At 51.8% G+C, this 17,739-nt stretch overlaps 1 long non-coding RNA gene across 1 annotated transcript in view; it reads left to right on the top strand.

Annotated features, from left to right (window-relative positions):
- LOC122226952 overlaps positions 1-12,204 on the top strand; it is a 36,339-nt gene extending 24,135 nt beyond the window's left edge. Inside the window, exons 4-5 of the long non-coding RNA XR_006205828.1 lie at positions 6,661-6,719; positions 12,089-12,204. This is a non-coding gene — a long non-coding RNA (uncharacterized LOC122226952). The remainder of the gene's footprint in view (positions 1-6,660; positions 6,720-12,088) is intronic.
- The last annotated feature ends 5,535 nt before the right edge of the window (positions 12,205-17,739 follow it).

Below are 17,739 nucleotides of genomic sequence, written 5' to 3'. Positions count from 1 at the left end.
GGTGAGCCGGCACGTGTGGTGGCTTCTCTGGGCTGGCTGAGAACCCTGTGACGGGAAAGGTGACCCCGCCAGCCTTCCCATCTCCCCCCGGGCCAAGCTGGCTGCCAGATTAATGGTGTGTGTGCAGAGCAGAGATATGCATCACTCACCCAACGCAGCCAGTTCCCGCCTCTGTCAGAGACAAATGTCCCTCTCTCAGGCTCCCGGAGCGCAGAGCCTCAGCTCCAGCGGAACACAGGGACCCCTAAGTCTTTGGGTCCCACACGGATGCCTCTCCCCCTCCTGGCCGAGTGTTGAAGGCGCGTATCAGCCCTGCCATCCGTCCTTCCTAAAGCCAATTACATCCGGCCAAACAAACCCCAGCCTCCAGCTCGGGTTAATTACTGACTTCTCCAGGCATGAAGACGTTTTTCTATTTTTTACCGCCTGGATGCTCTGGAGGGTTTATTGATTATCTGATTCATCTGGACTGAAGATACAGCTTCAGCCTGCAGCAAAGCGAGGAAGGCAGCAGCCGAGTTTGGGTTCTGGGGAACTGTCCCCTCAGCCAGCCCTGTGGCCCATCAGGTCGTCACTCTCTTGCTCAGGAGAAGCGGGCGGGTGCAGAAGCATTATGGAGGGGCAGGGGCGGGGCTCCTGGGGCAAATCCTGCTCTGCCCCTTGCTGGTAGAGTAACCTTGGAGGTTGGCCTCACGTTTCCCAGGCGCCATGGCTTCCCAGCTGTAACTTCCAGTGGAGTGACAGGTGGCACTAAGGCCCGTCACTGTCCTGGGTACCTTCTATGTGTTCACTCAGATAACCCTCACAAGCCCCTCATGGGGGAGAAAGTGTCATCATCCTCACCTTACGGAGAAAGAAACTGAGGTTCTGGGAGGACCCCTGCTCACAGGCGTAAGGTTAGCACCTACCTTCTGGGTGATGGTGAATTAAGTGAGCGTCACGACCCAAGCACTTAACCTGTGCCTGGCGTGTGTAAGTGGGCTTGCTGCGAGTCCAACTGAGGTTCTGGGGCACGCCGCGTGTCTGCATCTCACAGAGGCTCAGAGGAGGGGCCGGGCCTTACCGGAAGACGCCAGGACTGCAGGCACCTGGTCCACCGTCAAAGTCATGCTTTAGGTGAGGGTCTTCCCCCGGGAGTGTCACTCGATTTACATCCTCCTTGCCTTCTTTGCTAGAACCCTAGTCAGGCACAATCTGTACCGGCTGACTGATGGCATCCGGGGAGCGCTGGCTGGTTTGGAGGGAGGTCTCTCTCCGGTGAGATGCCCCAGGGCTCCAGCGGTGGCACTGTTCTGAGACAGATCTTTGGCGACTTGGTGGTCAAATACCAGTGCGCATCCTTAGAGCTCTAAGAGCTGGAGCCTGGTCTAAACGCTCCATATTTGACGAACCTCCCCCCTGCCAGCCCTTCACACAACCCTATGAAGAAGGGTCAACATCCCCCTTTACAGCCAGGAAAACTGAGGCACAGAAACCCCCGGTAACTCGCTTAGGGCCACACATCTCCTCACACGTGTGTCAGACACGCAGGCGGTCTGGCCCGAGCCCACGTTCGCAGCCCCCCCCCCGCCCCCCACGGCCTCCTGTGATAGCTCAGGGCAGGGAGAGAATTTCAGGTGACAGAACCAGGATTTAAAGCAGCTCTGACAGTCTCAAGCGATAGAATCGATTCTAACGGGATGAGACTAAACAGGGTAACGTGGAAGGTTGTGAGCCCGGGTCCCCGAGCCAGCAGCCCGCTACACAGCAGAGACTCTGTGTGCCAGCCGGGAGCACCCAGGGAGCCTGCGTGAACGCCCGGGGAGCCGGCAGTGCCTGTCCCGACGCCATGCAGTGTTAGTGGCGTTTGTAGGACCGCGTCCAGAGGAAGGGAGACCGATACCTGAGTCCTCCCTGAACCGGTCAGGCCATCCACGGAAAGGGAGGTGGATGGAACTAGGTTGTGTCCGGAGGGTTCCAGCCAGGGCGGACAGGGCGCGGGGAAGAAGCAGTTCGGATAAACTCACGGGAGGTCCCGGCAAAAGGCTTCTCACGAGCTTCGTAACCTTAGACCAGGGATTGACAAATTACAGCCGTAGGCCCAGATCTGACCCATTGGTTTTTGTAAATAAAGTTTTATTGGAACGCAGCCTGTTCCATTCATCAGCGTGTGGTCTCCGGCTGGCTTTTAAGCTGCGAGGGCAGATTTGGTTAATTGCAACAGACACGGCGTGTCCTGTAAAGTCTAACACGTTTACTATCCGGTCCGTCCCGGACACATTTGTTTGCCGGGCCCCGAGAACACAGATCAGTCCGCTGCGTGAGCGTTCCAAGCCCTCCTTGCCCCAGAGCCTTCGCGGAGCCACTTCGGGGAGGCCTCGGATTCTCGAGCCCTGCTCCTCACCTGGCTGGTCTGGCTGTGAGTCAAATAGCCGCTTCCTCCAAGGCGCCGTCCTCGTGGTCACTGGGCCTGCCTGTCGCCTCATCCTTTTCTTGCACTTGTATGCGTGAGCACACGTTGACGCAGTTTCCGCTCGTCTGTCGGTGTGCACACCGAGAGCCCCGCATGTGTGTCCGCCTCCCAGGCCAATCCCTGTGCGCGGCCTAGGTCCCGGAGGTCCTGACTTCCCATGGCTGATGGGTGGAGGCTGAGTGGCACCCTCTTTGCCCGTCTCCCCCCCCCCCCCCCCCCCCCCCCCCCGCCTCCAGCCTTCTTTCCCAGGATGCTCCACAGGCACTCAGACTCACCACGTCCCCAAGTGACCTCACTGCTGCCGTCTCAGCTGCTCTGTGCCAACAAGCTCCTTCCAGCTCCCAGGCTTGGACCTTTTGGGCTGGGACCTTTTGGGCTGCACACTGTGATGTCAGGGACAGTCCCTAAGACCACCCTCACGTCTGACGTTCGGCAGCTCGTTGGGCCTGGCAGGCGTCTCTAAAAGCTGTTCTATTCTTGGATATGCTTTATAACAGCAAAAAGATGCAGATCAAAATCAGCCCAGGGAAGGGACGCGTGGGCCCAAGTCCAGCGAAGTTCCAGAAACTTCCATTGGAGGTGTGGGTAGCACTACATCCTCCCAGGCGAGACATGATGTGTAACCGTAAGACATGGGGTATTGCTGACCCATGAAACTCTCCCGAACCTTGGTGTCCAGTGTCCTTTTTGAGGTCCACCCAGTGAACTAGACCTGATTGGTCACCCATGTGGTTGACTTTGGGCTCCAGCCCCTGGTGAGGTTGAGCTGATACCCCGCAACCCAAAGCTGCCACCCTAAAGCACATCATTAGACCACCTGGTGGCCAAGGCCCCCACATAGTCAAGAACATTCTTATCTTTAGGAGTCACCTCCCAGGAGCCGAAGGCAAAGGTCAGACTCTTTCTGGGCCGAGTTAGAGGCTTCACACACCTCACACCTTCCAGCTCTAGCTCATCCCCCACCCGCCATCTTGTTGATTCTGTCTTCGTCTGTCTCCTGGTCCAGCCCCTCCATCAAGCTTTCCCACTTCTGCTCGACCAGAACCTTCATCCCTCCTGTTTGGGGCTCCTGTAGCAGCCTGCTAATCTCTAAGCCTCCTCCTCTTCCCGACTCCACCCTGTAAGCCATGGAGCTCCACTGGGTGTGCCGCTCCCGTGGGCCATGCTGGTCCCCAGCGGCCCCTGGGCTGCCCTGTCCATCTTTCCCAGCTGGCCGGGGCCGCCTTTACACCAGTGCCTCCCGACCAGCGTGGACCTGCCCCCTTCTCCTCCTCTTCACACTGTCTTATCAAGGTCTGCAGCCCAATTTGCGTTTGCAAATGATGCCCACTCTGCACGGTTAGACTGAGGGCTCATGCGAGGTCAGTGCTTCGGGGGCCACAGCATCCTCTCACTGGGTCAGAGGCCCCAGGAGGCAGGGACATTGCTGTTTCCCGCTGTGGTTCTCGGGGCTGGAGGAGGTCCTGGAGCAGCAGGGGGGCTCTGTGAGGCCGGATGCATCAGTGAGGGGAGTCAGCAGGGCACAGCTATGCATCCCGGGACACACGGCCCAGGAGCCAGCCCCGAGCTGGGTGGGCAGCACTCTGGGGGGAGCGGTCTTACAGCGGGACCTGCACGTGGCGGGGCGGGGTGGGGCTCGGCACCTCTCTCCTTGCCCTCCCTCCTCCAGCTGGCTCCTGTGACCTCTCCAGAACCCTTGGCTCAAACTCTGGCCCTGAAAGTCGCCAGTACACTGTCGGTTGTGTTAAGGAGGGCACACATTCATCACAACACAAGTGGTTCCAATTTACTTTCAAAATGTGCCCCACAGTTCCTGGAAGCAGGAAGGCAGGTGGTGACGGGGCAGGGTATGACACCTGGGCTGGCAGCGGTGGCCGAGGGAAGGAGGGTGGTCCGGGAATCTGGACTTCCTCAAGCCGTTGTCCAAGGACACATTTCACAGCAGAGGAAACAGCTGTGGCTCTTACGCGTACAAAAAGCGAGTGACCTCATCCGTAGTATGAAACCTCTTTGGAATGAGCAAGTTTTAATCTATTGGATTGACAAAGACGGTAAGCAGACAGTCGTTTTTGTGGTGGGAATGTAAATTGGAATAACCTTTTTTGAGGGGAGGACAATTTACTGACATCTGTCCAAACTTACGATGCACACAGCCTTTGCTTCATCACGTCCAAGCACGGGGTTTGATCTTACAGACATATTTGCACATGTGCACAAAGACGTGTGTGTGAGAATATCCACTGGAGAAAAGAAATGGAAAGATCCGAATGTCCACCAGCAGGGGCTGGATGCATCCGTTAGGGTGTGTCCTTGCAGTGGAACCCTCTGGAGCCTTTGAAGAAGGAGGCGGAGCTGGGCACATGCGCCCGGTGCGGTCTTCAGGGCCTACCCCGAGAAAGCTACACAGCACACACGCCGTGTGCTCAGATGTGCTGCTTGTGCTGAGAAGGGACACGTGTGCACGCTTATGTGCGTATGGGGCACAACTTGTCTAGAGTAACGCACGAGAAATCTCCTCATCACGTTTAACCTTCGGTTCCTTTGGAACCCCTGTGCGTATATCACCTGTTCAAAATCGGCGACAAAACCAGCCACGCTTCTCGGTGACAAACCCCCGCCTAAGGGCCTTCCTGGTTGAAGACTGTTCCCTCTCTCCAGGCTCAGCAGCCGAGAGGCTGCTGCTCACACTTTACTATGCGGTTTGCCATATGCAAATAACCAGATCTCTTTCCTTTAATTAATTTAATTTCTTTTTATTTTTACTATTTTTTAAAATGTCTATTCATATTTGAGAGAGAGAGGGAGGAAAAATATGGTGCAAGCAGGGGAGGGGCGGAGAGAGAGGGAGACACAGAATCCGAAGCAGGGTCCTGACTCTGAGCTGTCAGCGCAGAGCCTGATGCAGGGCTTGGATTCATAAACTGTGAGATCGTGACCTGAGCCGAAGCAAAACGCTTAAGCGGCTGAGCCCCCCAGGCACCCCTCTTTCCTTTAATTTTAAAGGGTTTCCACGTGAAGCGTGGGGCTCTGTTCCTTCCCCCCCCAGGGGTACTTCACAGAAGGATGGGGACTCGTGTGCTCTGTTTACTGCTCTGTCTGCAGGCCCGTGGAGCACTCCCAACCCCGAGCAGGAACCCCACGAAGACTTGTGAGTCTGGAATGTGTTCCCCTAGGCAGCGCATCTTACTCCTGAGCACCCCCGTCCTGGCTGAGGGTCGAACACCTCCTCCCATCCCCTGAGACCCTCGTCTGGGCCTTTGGAGCAGAGCCAGCCGGACCGACGAGACGTTGGCTGAGGTCCCAGCTGAGAAGAAGGGAAATCTGAACAGAAACAGACGAACTAGCCAGATAAGAGCATGGCCACGAGCTTTAACAAGCATCTGGGAGGTGAAATCCCTTTCCTGACATGCGATATTTAAATGAGCCCTGAGAAACTCTACTCCAGATCACAAGCCTTCCGGCAATTTGCTTCGTTAAGCTTGTTACAGCGGTGACAGGAGAAGCTGGCTCAGATGGCAGACGGGGGCCCGCGGTGCAGAGCCCGTGCCCTCGTGTTCTGCGGGAGCTGCGTGCGGGGGCGACCAGCCTGTGGTCCTGCTCCCGTGGCCTCCACCTGGGGAGTCTCCCACTTGCCCCCGGGAGCCGTGTGTGCGGGGGGAGGTTCTCTGGCACGTCCGTTATCATCCCCTGATGTGAGATACGTTAGCTCATTTTTGCAGAGCTTCCGATGCCCATCAAAACAAATGTTTTCAATAGTGAACTTCACCCTGCAAGTTGGAAATGATTTCCCCCTGGATGTGACTTGCCCAGGGGAAATGTCTTAGCTGCCGCCGAGCCCCAGGAGGTGTCGGGGTGGGGGAGTCGTTTTCTGGTGGGCTGGGCCAGCTGTCGGTCGGCTGGGGTCCCCAGGACGCCCTTGGAGGCACGTGCACTTGGATTCTGAAATAACAGACAAAGGACGGCACTCACCACGGGGCCTTGTTTGGTTTTCTGGGTCCCGGGAAGGGGCTTTGAGCTCTCTGGTGAGAACGTGCCTTGTTATATCTCGAGGCTGCTTCTGTGTCGGTCAAAGCCCAGCCCCAAGTGGACAGTTGTTTGAACCCGGGACCCTCGTGGCAAATGTAAGCATCTCGGGGCACATCCTGAACATCCCCTCCTGAGGTCAGGCCCCTTGCGGGGAACCCACTACCTTCTGTGTTTCTTTGCAGGCTAAGAGGACTCTCAGTGATTTACTACAAGGAACGAGAAAAGGGATTTTTCTCAGGACGTAAGTTGTGCTCCTGACGCGGCTGGGCGGCCTCCACCTGCCCCACCTGCGTTCGCCTACCTGGGCGTCGGTTCAGCGTTCTGGACGAAAGTCCGTCAGTCAGGCCCCGCTCTACTCTCTCAGCCTGGTTTGTGCTTCTCACAGGACTGATCCCAAATCACACGGATACTTGTGGGTTTGCTTCCTGCCCTCGCTGTGGGGTCTGGGAGCACTCCCCTGCTGCCCGCCCCCTCGGCCCCCAGCGAACGCAGCGCCTGGCACGCAGTAGATGCCCGGGCACACGGACTGAATGAGCCGATTGCGTTTCTGTCTTAGGGCTGTCGTAACAAATAACCGTGGACAGGGATGTATTTTCTCACGGTTCCGGAGGTCAGAAGTTTGACATCAAAGTGTGGGCAGAGTCATCCTCTACCGGACGGTCCCCGGGGAGGATCCTCCTCCCTTTTCCCGCTTCTGTTGTCGCCGGTGTTCCTGGGCTGGCGGAGGCACCACCGGCCCCCTCCATCCTCACAGGGCCTCCTCCCCCTGTGGTGTCTCTGTCGGTGTGCAAGCCTCCCCCTTCTCACAGGCACACCCATCATTGGATTGGGGCCCAACCTCATCGAGTACAACCTCACTGCAACTTGATGGCATCTGCAAAGACCCTATTTCTCTATAGAGGCGCACACACGGGGGTCGGGGGTTAGGATTTGGACAAATCTTTCTGGGGGGGACGCAGTTCAGCCCCTGATACTGACAGGCGCAAAAGTGGCAAGAAGAGGGAAGCCTGGCTCTGCAGCCGGGTGGCTGCAGGATTTTGAGAGGAAGGAGTGGGTGGTAGCCCACCCTGGGCTTCCTGCTGCCATTGCTGCGGCTGGGGGATGACGACAGTGAGGACATCCAGTGTCGGCCGAGTGGCGCCCCTGTCAGGCACAGAGCTGCACGTTTTATGGGGTCTTCTCAGTTGACCCCCATGGTGGCTCTACAGCGGAGTCGCTCGCGTGCACCTGCTTTCTTATCTGAAGCATGTTAGGGAGAGTCTCTGCTCTCTGCCGTGAATGCTGCCACCGTCATTTCCAAAGCCTCCAGTCCAGGAAAACCATTGTGGAGTTTCCTTTCTCCTCCCGGTCCCTTCTCAAATCATCGCCACTTTCCCCCTCAGTGCACTGCCTCCTCATAAATCTTGTAGCCCTCAAATTACATTTCTGTCATTCGCCCATTCATTTTAGTACCTGCCGATAAAGGAAAGGTCAGCGTCGGTAATCCCAGATTTCAGAAGCATTTATTCATTGCTGATAAATAGAAATCCTTTCTCTGAAAAGGCGAAATGATAGCATTAAAATTAGAAAAAAATGTTGTCGGAATATTTTTGAGAGCGCCGTAACCTTTCTGTCTGACCTGCTCTCTGGTGAGCGAATCAAATGACACAATTATGTCTTCCTTGAACTTTAGCAGCTTTGAGTCTTAATGTGGTAGGTTTGGCTTAACGTAAAGAATGGCCTTATGATGGTTAGTGTTCCCCGGATGGAGTGAGTGTCCTGGGGAGGCAGTACGTCCCTCCCACAGGAGCTGGAGATTCGCAGCTCTGGGAATGAGTGGGAAGGTGACAGAGGAAGGGGCAGCAGGCGAGACCCTAAATGTCCACAAAATAGCCACGAGGGTTTATTTTAGTCCCAGCCATCAGCAGATCAGCCCACTAATTGGGTTGACCTACTAATTCTTTCATTCATTTGACAACTGCGTTTCCACAATACTCTCTTTTTTAGCTTTAGTGAGGTATATGTGATATACAAAAATCTGCCCACTATTAGGATACACATGTTGATGTGTTTGGACACATGCCAACACCTGTGATGCTCTCAAGGTGCTAAACCTGTCTATCCATCACCTCCCAAAGTGTCCTTGTGTTCTTTGGTGTGTGTATGGTTTTGAAAAGAATATAACATGAGGTTTACCCTCTTAATGTATTTTATTTATTTATGTATGTATGCGTTTTTTTTAAATTTTTTTTTTTAACATTTATTTGTTTTTGAGACAGAGAGAGACAGAGCATGAATGGGGGAGGGTCAGAGAGAGAGGGAGACACAGAATCTGAAACAGGCTCCAGGCTCTGAGCAGTCAGCACAGAGCCCGACGCGGGGCTCGAACCCACATACCACAAGATCGTGACATGAGCCGAAGTCAGACGCTTAACCGACTGAGCCACCCAGGCGCCCCTATATGCGTTTTAAAGTTTATTTTAAGAGAGAGAGAGAGAGAATCTTAAGCAGGCTCTGAGCTGTCAGTTCAGAGCCTGATGTGGGGCTCGATCTTCTGAATCATGAGATCATGACCTGAGCTGAAACCAAGAGTTGGATGCTCAACCCACTGATCCATCCATGCGCCCCTTATTTTTATTTTATTTTATTTTATTTTATTTTATTTTATTTTATTTTACTTTATTTTGTTTTATTTTATTGACACAGAGAGAGAGTGCGGGTGGGGGAGAGGGGCAGAGAAAGAGAGAGAATCCCAAGCCGGCTCTATGCTCAGTGCAGAGCTAATGCAGGGCTCGATCCCACAACCCTGGGATCATGACTTGGGTACTGAAATCAAGAGTCGGATGCTCAACTGACTGAGCCCCCCAGGGGCCCTCCCCCTTAATGTATTTTAAGACACATGATACCGTATTGTTAACTGTAGGTATTCCGTGTGCCAAGCGTGGGGCTAAGTGATGGGGCTGCAAACGTGGTCTCAGCTCTCAAGAGGCTTCTGGAATCATAGGTGCATGATTGGAGTCCATAAGGAAGCGTGGAGCTGTGGGTCAGCGGTATCCCTCTGGCCCTGTCTGGGGGGCATAGCTTAACTAACAGATGCAGCAACCCTCACTGATAAAGTGACTGTCACCGACCCAGTAACCCCCACCGATGCTTTGGGCTCTTGGGTCTTTCTCTGTCTCAGCTCCAGCACCTACAGATGGCATGAAGGGGCCTTGCAGAAATGGAATCAGGGCCCAGACCTGTTCAGACTCCTTAGGGATGATGAGGTCGCAAATGGCCAGTCCCTGCCCACGGATGGGGTCCCTGCTGCATTGCTTTCACCGTATTTCTTAAAATGCAAGCATATCCTTCCCCTACTGTCTACCTGGAGAACAGATTTCTTTCTGACAGTGTCTGATGTGTGCATTTTACACTCTGTATCACACTGGCAGCTTTCCAGTCCTGTGATCTCAGGGGATGTTTGAGGCCCTGGAGAGGCCAGTGGTCTCTGTTCCCTTTGCAGTCTGGAACTGGAAGGGATTACTGAGGTGGGGAAGGCTGAGAGCTGCTGTTACCATGGACACGGCGGCTGTAGGGACCGGAAACCACCGACTAGCCACAGAGAAGAGCCGTGAACTCCATTGTCACGGGTGCCATGGGGGGCCCTGGGTGGAGGGGCATGAGCTGGGGCCCCAGGCAGGTTCGAGAAGGAGGCAAAAGGAACCGAGGGCTTGGAGACAGGGGCCCCGGAGTCCTGCCCAGGGCCACACTGAGTGGGCTATGTTTTTGCGGAGCCCAGAAAGGGCCTGGGGGCTGTCACACGGGGCTTCTCCAACACTGTGGTCTGGGTGGTGTTACCTTGATGTAAACTCCCAGGATACCTTTGAAGGAAAGGGAGGAAGAAATTGCCTGAGTTGCCTGATTGAGGAACATGGGGACATGGGGGTCCTGCAACCCCATGTCGACAGTGGAGGATTCTTGTCCCTGCCGTCCTTCAAGAGCTGAGAGGCCCTCAGGGGGGTGGATCACTTGGAGGTCATCGTAACCACCTGTACCTGAGAGGGTCTCACATCACTGGAGCAGCGGGTGGTGAGGGGTGGGGTGGCGCAGGTGGGTTTCTGGGGTCCGCTCAGGGGTCCGAGGACTCTAGCATCAGCCTTCATCCCCCTAGCCTCATCTCGTGCTGAGTAGTCTTGGGAGGAAGCCTGGTTCGCTGGGGTTATGTGTAGATTCATTCACGTCCAAGGCTGTTGAGGCATTCTGTGGGTGGAGTCATTCATCCAGCACACACGTAGGGCTTCTGCTCCGTGGAGGTGCCACGGGAGGCTGGCTGTGCCGTGGACACTGACAGGGGAGCAGGTCCTCCTGGGTGTCTGCGTGAACACACCCACGATGATGAACAGGTGTCACAGGTGAGGGTCTTTATGGTGACGGAACTGTCCTGTATCTGCACTGTGGTGGCCACAGGGGTCTGCGCATGTGGTGAAATTGTGTAGAACCACGTATACGCGCACAGAGAGACACAGACACACACGCATGCACAGGGACACGCACGCGCACAGATGCACGCACGTATATGCACACACACATACTCATATGCAGACATATACTCTCCTTCACACACACAGACACACACACGAGCGTATGGAGAAGCCGGTGAAATCTTCTCATGCCTGTAGATCACAGCAGTGTTAATTTTCTGCATCGGGTTTTCTACTATGGTTGTGTTGTTGTCATCGGAGGGAACTGGGGCCAAGGTCTGTTGGAACCTGTGTGTTGTTTTTGCAAACTGCTGTGGGCTTGTAATTATGTCACACGTGAGAATAATTTAATAGTTCGACATTTAACACATTCTTTAACATTTAATAAATGTCTCTTAATTCACTCTGATTTATATTAAAAATAAATTAAGTTAAATTTAATAAATTTATATAAATATAAATAGCGATCAACAAATGCCTGCACTGGTGGCTTAAATATTTAAAGCACATTCTAGTAAAGTTTTTAGATGATTTCTGTTCCCTAATTATGAAAAAGATAAATGAGCAAGGGAGCACAAAATCAACCAGAGAATGGCAGGTTTCCATGAGCACAAAGGAGCAGGTCACTAGGTGCTGGATGGATGAAGCAGGAAGGTGTGATCAGGGCTGTCTCACACCAGGTGTAGAAGGGAGGCAGGCTGGGGCATGGTCTCACCACATCAGGTGTAGAGGGGAGGCGGGCTGGGGCATGGTCTCACCACATCAGGCGTAGAGGGGAGGCGGGCTGGGGCATGTTCCGCCTCTACCTCCATCTCTCTTTATATCTCTATAGCATGGTCCTTTCAGCTGTAAATTCAAATTCGGGGGAGCCCGCTCACCTTCCCTTTGGGGGTGGCAGGGTGCAAGCATCCCCAGATGGCAGGTCTGCGAGGCCGGCCCGCGCCCAGCCACCCATCGCTGCCGGGCCACAGAACGGGCAGGGGAGGTGGTGAGCACCTGTTCCGGGGCCGCCCGACTTCCTCCGCTCCCTCAGCTTTCTCAGGGCGTGCAGTACCCGCCATAAGGGGAACATAAAGATCACTTGGGATAGCCATTTAAAAAAAGTGATGAAACCACCTATAAACCAGCAAATTATACAGGGGAGGCATTTTATGTCTTGTTTTCTTTACAGCCTTTCGGAAAGGGAACATAAAAGTCACTGGAAAGTTCCGGCTCCTGCCACCTTCGGGCCTCTTTTGAGGCTCCACGCACGACTCATTTGTCACCAGAGGTCTCTGCCTCCGTGCTGGCACCAGGAGGGACAGACTGGGGGCTGCCTTTAGGATTCTGTTATCAAGAGGAAGTAAATGTGTCCCCTGTGTCAGGAGGAGTGAGATTTCCTGGGCATGGAGTAAGAGGTCCGAGGGTGCGGGAGGAGTCAGAGAACAAAAGGCACTTCTTCAAGCCTCAGGCTCAGTCCTTATCTGCAGCCTCCAAGTGTTCCCTCGGTGGCAGTACCTTTGGTACCCTCCCCATCTGCGGGTGGAGACGGTGATGGACAGCAGCCTCTGGTCTCTGCAGCTGCCGCATGGGAGGTGCCTTCCAGAAGGGTGAAGAGTCATTCTAGGGATGAGGTTCAGGGTGGGGTGCAGGGGCTTGAAGGTTTCGGGTAAGATTGAGGACCCTTCACCAAGTGGCCTTGGGCCCCTGGAAGTCACTTATGCCTCTGGGCCTTGCTTTTATCACCAGTAAAATGAGCAAGTAACACATTTGTCCTGATAGAGTTGATCTGAAGAACAATGGACCTGTGCACGACGCTTTGAATTGGGCAGGAAGAACCCTCTAGAGCCTCGCTGGAGCAGATTCGTGTCTCTGGCTCTTACCCAACCACATCCTGGCACATAGACAGCTCTTGGTAACGCGAGGAATCGTGGGGAATGCGGGAGGCTCCAGAGAATCAGAGATAAGGACACATTCCAATTTCAAAATGGGGAGACAGGCAGATTCTAGAAACTCTCCAGACCAGAAAGGGTTTGGGTGGCCAGAATCTGGGAACTCACAGGCTCACTGTATTCCATACTGGTTAGACTTACTTGGGATGCCTTTAATGTTTGGTCACACATGTAAAACCATCATTTATAAATCTAAACAGATTCTGAAGAGGGTTGAAGCAACAAGCAGTGTTTATGCTGGAGTGGAAAAGTTGAGTAGTTGGCACGGTAGCTGCCTTCGGATGTTGGATAGATATTTCTATGAATGGGAAAAAACTCATTTCTCTGTGTGACCTTGAGGGCAGAATTGACATTGTGGAGAAATAGGTTTTCAACTGATAAAAGAAAGGAGCTTCTAAAAGTCTGAGCTCTTCAAAGTTGCAATAGGCCACCCAGCCAGGCAGCGAACAGCCTGTTCCTGGGGCTGCCTCGTTGAGGCTGGGCTTCCATAGGTATGACTCATGCAGGTAGATCCTTGATGGGCTGGGGTGAATGGATTAAATGGTACCCAGGTTACTCAGAAAGAGCTGAGGTCTTGGACAGTTAGCACAGGAAATTTTTTGTGTGAGATTTTTTTTTTTTTTAAAGGGCAGCCTTCTAGCATTTTCCCAACGGGAATCCAGTGTGTGCTTCCAGTATGTGCCTCTCTGCCTGCTGGTCATTACTGTCCTGTCTCATTTTATCAGGACTCCAAAGGATGATGCTCATGTGGTGATGAGGCTTGGCAGTTAGCTAGGTGCTCTCTCCCCGGGGAGCAGGCGCTGGCCTTCGCAGACCTACAGCCCCCATCTGGAGTCTACGACACCTGCCGTCATGGCGGGGCTGGAGCTGAGCTCAGAGAAGCTGCCCGTGTTCTGTTTGCAGCCCTGAATGCACCGCTTTGTAAAGTTCAGCAAGTCCAGGGGCCAATCCTACAATCTTGTCCTGAGTCTTGTGCCTGGAGCATTTTGCCCCACATGTAAGTACCACTCTCCACCAGGAGGGCAGGGAGAGAGAGATTGAGAGAGAGAGAGAGAGAGAGAGAGAGAGAGGGAGAGAGGGAGAGAAGGGAACACTGTCGTGTCCCGTGAACGATGCTACTTCCTGTTGTAGCTGTGGGTTTTGCATCCAGAAAGCAAACCTGATCTGAGCTGTTATGTGATGGACGGATCACTCTGGAGAGGTTCAAACCGCTCATAGCAGAGAGCATAACGATGGGAAAACCAGGCGCCATTTGTACCTGGAAGAAGAAGCCAGTTCTCTCTCCTGGTCCTGGCACTGGAGCTTGCTTCCTGCTCTCCAGCCCCCTGCACCCCCCTTGTCATTGCTGGCACCTTCCAGCCTGTTCCACTGTCTGCAGACAGCAGATTTCCTCTAGGCCGCCTCTGGCCCTATTTTGTCCCCATCTGCTTTATCTTTTGCTTTCTATCTGGGCGGCATTACGCCCATCCCGCCAGCCTCAGATGAAAGCAGAGGAGAGAGAAAGAGACACCAGTTAAACATGATAGAGCCTCTCTGGTCCAACCTCCTACCTCAGGCTCTGGAATCAGCACATTCGTTGGTTCATGAAACGTTCTTCATGCACAACGGTGGAGAAGATATTTGCAGACTCCGTTTGTGAGATCTTAAAGGGAACAGCATCTTGAAGGGCGTCACTTCTTTGGCTTTGCAAAAAAAGTCTAATAAAAATAGCATGATGTCTTTCTTATTTTAAGTCTACATTTGTGACTTGTAGATATTCAAAAAACAAGGCTATCCCTTTTTTCTTTAAACAAAAATGTTCATGGAACCGCGGTAGATAAAAGAGGCAAAAACAAGTTATTCTGATTGTGGTGAGAGCAGCACACCCATCCCCCCACCCCCACCCCCGACATCCGAGGCAGCTCCTAGAGCCAGATTTCCAGCCTGCTGTTAGAAATAACGGGGCCCCAGCGCCTTGTGTGCTTTAGGTAGGAGCTTTCCAGAAGATCAGGACTTCCCCTAAGAGTTCACAGCCCAATTTATTCATTAAACAACAACAACAACAACATTTACTGAGTACCCGGCATGTGTCAGGTTTTGTTAGGTGTTTGGGACACTGTAATGGATGAGGAAAACAAGGTCCTTGCTTTACAGGGCTTACGTTTCAGTGAATGACACAGACATGGCGTGCTAAGTGGTGCAAAGGAAATAAACAGATTAATGAGGTAGAGTGACAGGGTATGGGCTGCTTCCTTAAGACCTGTCCTCAGTGACTTACGTATTTGGACTGGACGGAGTCCTTCTCTCCCTGGTTCAATTGTTTCTCTGAGCCACATGTCATCTGGACCAAAGCCCCAGCACTGCCCCAGGCGGGGGGTTTGGGGGGATCCTGTCCAACGATTCCTGGGCGGATGCATGCCCCAGGGGTTCCCGAGGCAAAGTAGGGAGCAGAGACACCTTCTGGGAAGGATAGAGGGAGGAGGAAACATCTGTAAGACATCAGCCTTTTCTTGAGAATGATTACGGTACCATGCATGATTGTGGGCATTTGTGGACAGACTGAGGAGCATGGCGGGTTTAGGTCTTCTCTCTGAGAATTGCAGGTTGCTTATGGGGCAGGGGCGGGGGGCGGAGAAATTCCTCCTGGATTTGGGTCCAGGAAGACTCTCAGGGAGGCTGTTCAGCTACCACAGCATCTGAAAAGTCAAGGTAAGTTGTTAACAAGTATTCGCCCTGCCAGCATGAGCTAAGTGTGGAAATGGCGGCCTTGATCCCACACCGGTTCCTTCTCAAGACCAGTGAGTCTTTCTTGTTCTCTGTGTGGAACTCAGGGCGGTCGGTCTCTAGGGTGGAGCGAGCACAGAAAAGCATGAAAAGTTACAAGAAATTGTGGAAAAGAAACATACGGGCAGGCCTTCTCATAGAAAACTATTTTCTTCCCAACAATTATGCCCCAACCGCACTCGGATGAACCAGATTGCATGCAGTGGAAGAACTCATTATTAAACAAGCACAAAATAATCTGCGAGTAGTATTTTCTAAATGTCAGCTTTATTGAGGTATAGCTAACAGAAAGTAAATGATACCTCCCCCCGTTCCAAGGCTGAAGTCCTAACCCGTATACCCCAGAATGTGACTGTATTTGGAGACAAGGGCTTGAAAGAGGTAGTTCAGTTAAAATGATGTCATTAGGATGGGCCCTAATTCAATATGGTGGATGTCCTTACAAGAAGAGGAAATTAGGACACAGAGAAAGACCAGGTAAGGACACGGGGAGGAGACGGCCATCTACACACCAGAGAGAGGCCGCAGGAGGTACCAACTCTGCCGACCCTTTGATCTCAGACTTCCAGCTTCCGGAAATGTCAGAAGACAAGTTTCTGTGGTTTAATCTACTCAGTGTGTAGTACTTTGTAATAGCAGCCTGAGCAAACTAAGACATTTTCAGAACAATGCAGGTAACGAACACATCCATTACTCTAGATGTTTCCTCATGGTGCCTTTGAATCCTTCCCCTCTGTCCCTCCTGTGGCCCCTCCCACACTATGCCTAGGCATGATAGATTAGTTTGCATTTTCTAGAATTTTATAGAGATGGAATCAGATTGTATATACTCTCTGTTTTTAGGAGGGGTGGAAGTCTGGTTTCTTGCATTCAGCATCATTATTTTGAGATTCATTCACATAGTATGTATCAATAGCTCATTCCTTTTTACATTTCTGAGAAGTATTCCACCGTGTAGATGTACCATGACTTACTCATTCATTCACCTATTGGTGGACAGTTTCGTTGTTTCCAGTCTTTGACCATTACTAGAAAGCTACTAGAAATATTGGTGTATAAGCCTTTGGCATGAACACATGCTTATATAAATGTAAACACCTGAGTTTGGAATGGCTGAATCATGTGGTTTGATTCGTTAAGAAATTCCCAATTATTTTCCAAAATAGCCGTACCATTTTACACATCCCTCAGTATGAGAGTTCTGGTTCCTCCATGTACACACAACACTCGTATAGAACATCTTTTCAACTGTGGACTTTGTAATAGATGTGCAGTGGGATGTCACTGTCGTTTGAATTTGCATTTCTCTGATGACTTATGACACTGAGCATCTTTTCACACTCTTCTTTGCCATCTGGACATCTTTGGTGAAGTATCTATTCAGATATTTTGTTGCTAAAAATTGGGTAATTTATTTTCTTTTTATAAGTCCTTTAAGTGTTCTGGAAACTTAGTCTTTATCGGAAATACGCGTCGCAACTATTGTTCTCTGGGTCTGTACCTTGTCTCTTCGTTTTATTCTGTATCTTTCAAAGAGCAGATGTTCTAAATTTTGATGAAGTCCAATTTATCAGTTTGTTATTGTGTGGATTGTGCTTTTGGTGTCGCACAAAAATCTTTGCCTACTCAAGAGCACAAAAGCTTTCTGATAGAAGGTTTTTGGTTGTACACTTTTATCAGTTTTGAGTTGACTTTTATACACTGTGCAAGGTATGAATAGAAGCTCACTTTTTTTGGTTCATGGATGTCCAACTGCTCCAACACCATTTGTTGAAAAGGTTATTCTTTCCCCACTGAATTGCCTTTGCACCTTTACTAAAAAAAAAAAAAACCCAGTTATCCATATATGTATGTGGATCTATTTCTGGGCTCTATTTTATCCCATTGATCAGTTTGTTGATACTCATGCAATAACATACTGTCTTGATTGCTGTAGCTTTATAATAAATCTTGAAAGCAACCAACTATTTTTAAAAATGGTTTCAGCTATCCTAATTTCTTCATGTGCATTTCTACATGAATTTTAGAATCAGCTTGTCAATTTCCAGCAAAAAGCGTGTTGTCATTTAGAACAAGATGGCGCTGGATCTGTAGATCTGATGGGGGGAAACCGTCGTCTTCGCTCGAA

This window comes from Panthera leo, chromosome C1 (assembly GCF_018350215.1).
Source record: "Panthera leo isolate Ple1 chromosome C1, P.leo_Ple1_pat1.1, whole genome shotgun sequence".
Classification (NCBI taxonomy): Eukaryota; Metazoa; Chordata; class Mammalia; order Carnivora; family Felidae; genus Panthera; species Panthera leo.
The sequence above is the reverse complement of the archived record's forward strand: the minus strand, read 5'-3'. Positions and strand labels throughout refer to the sequence as shown.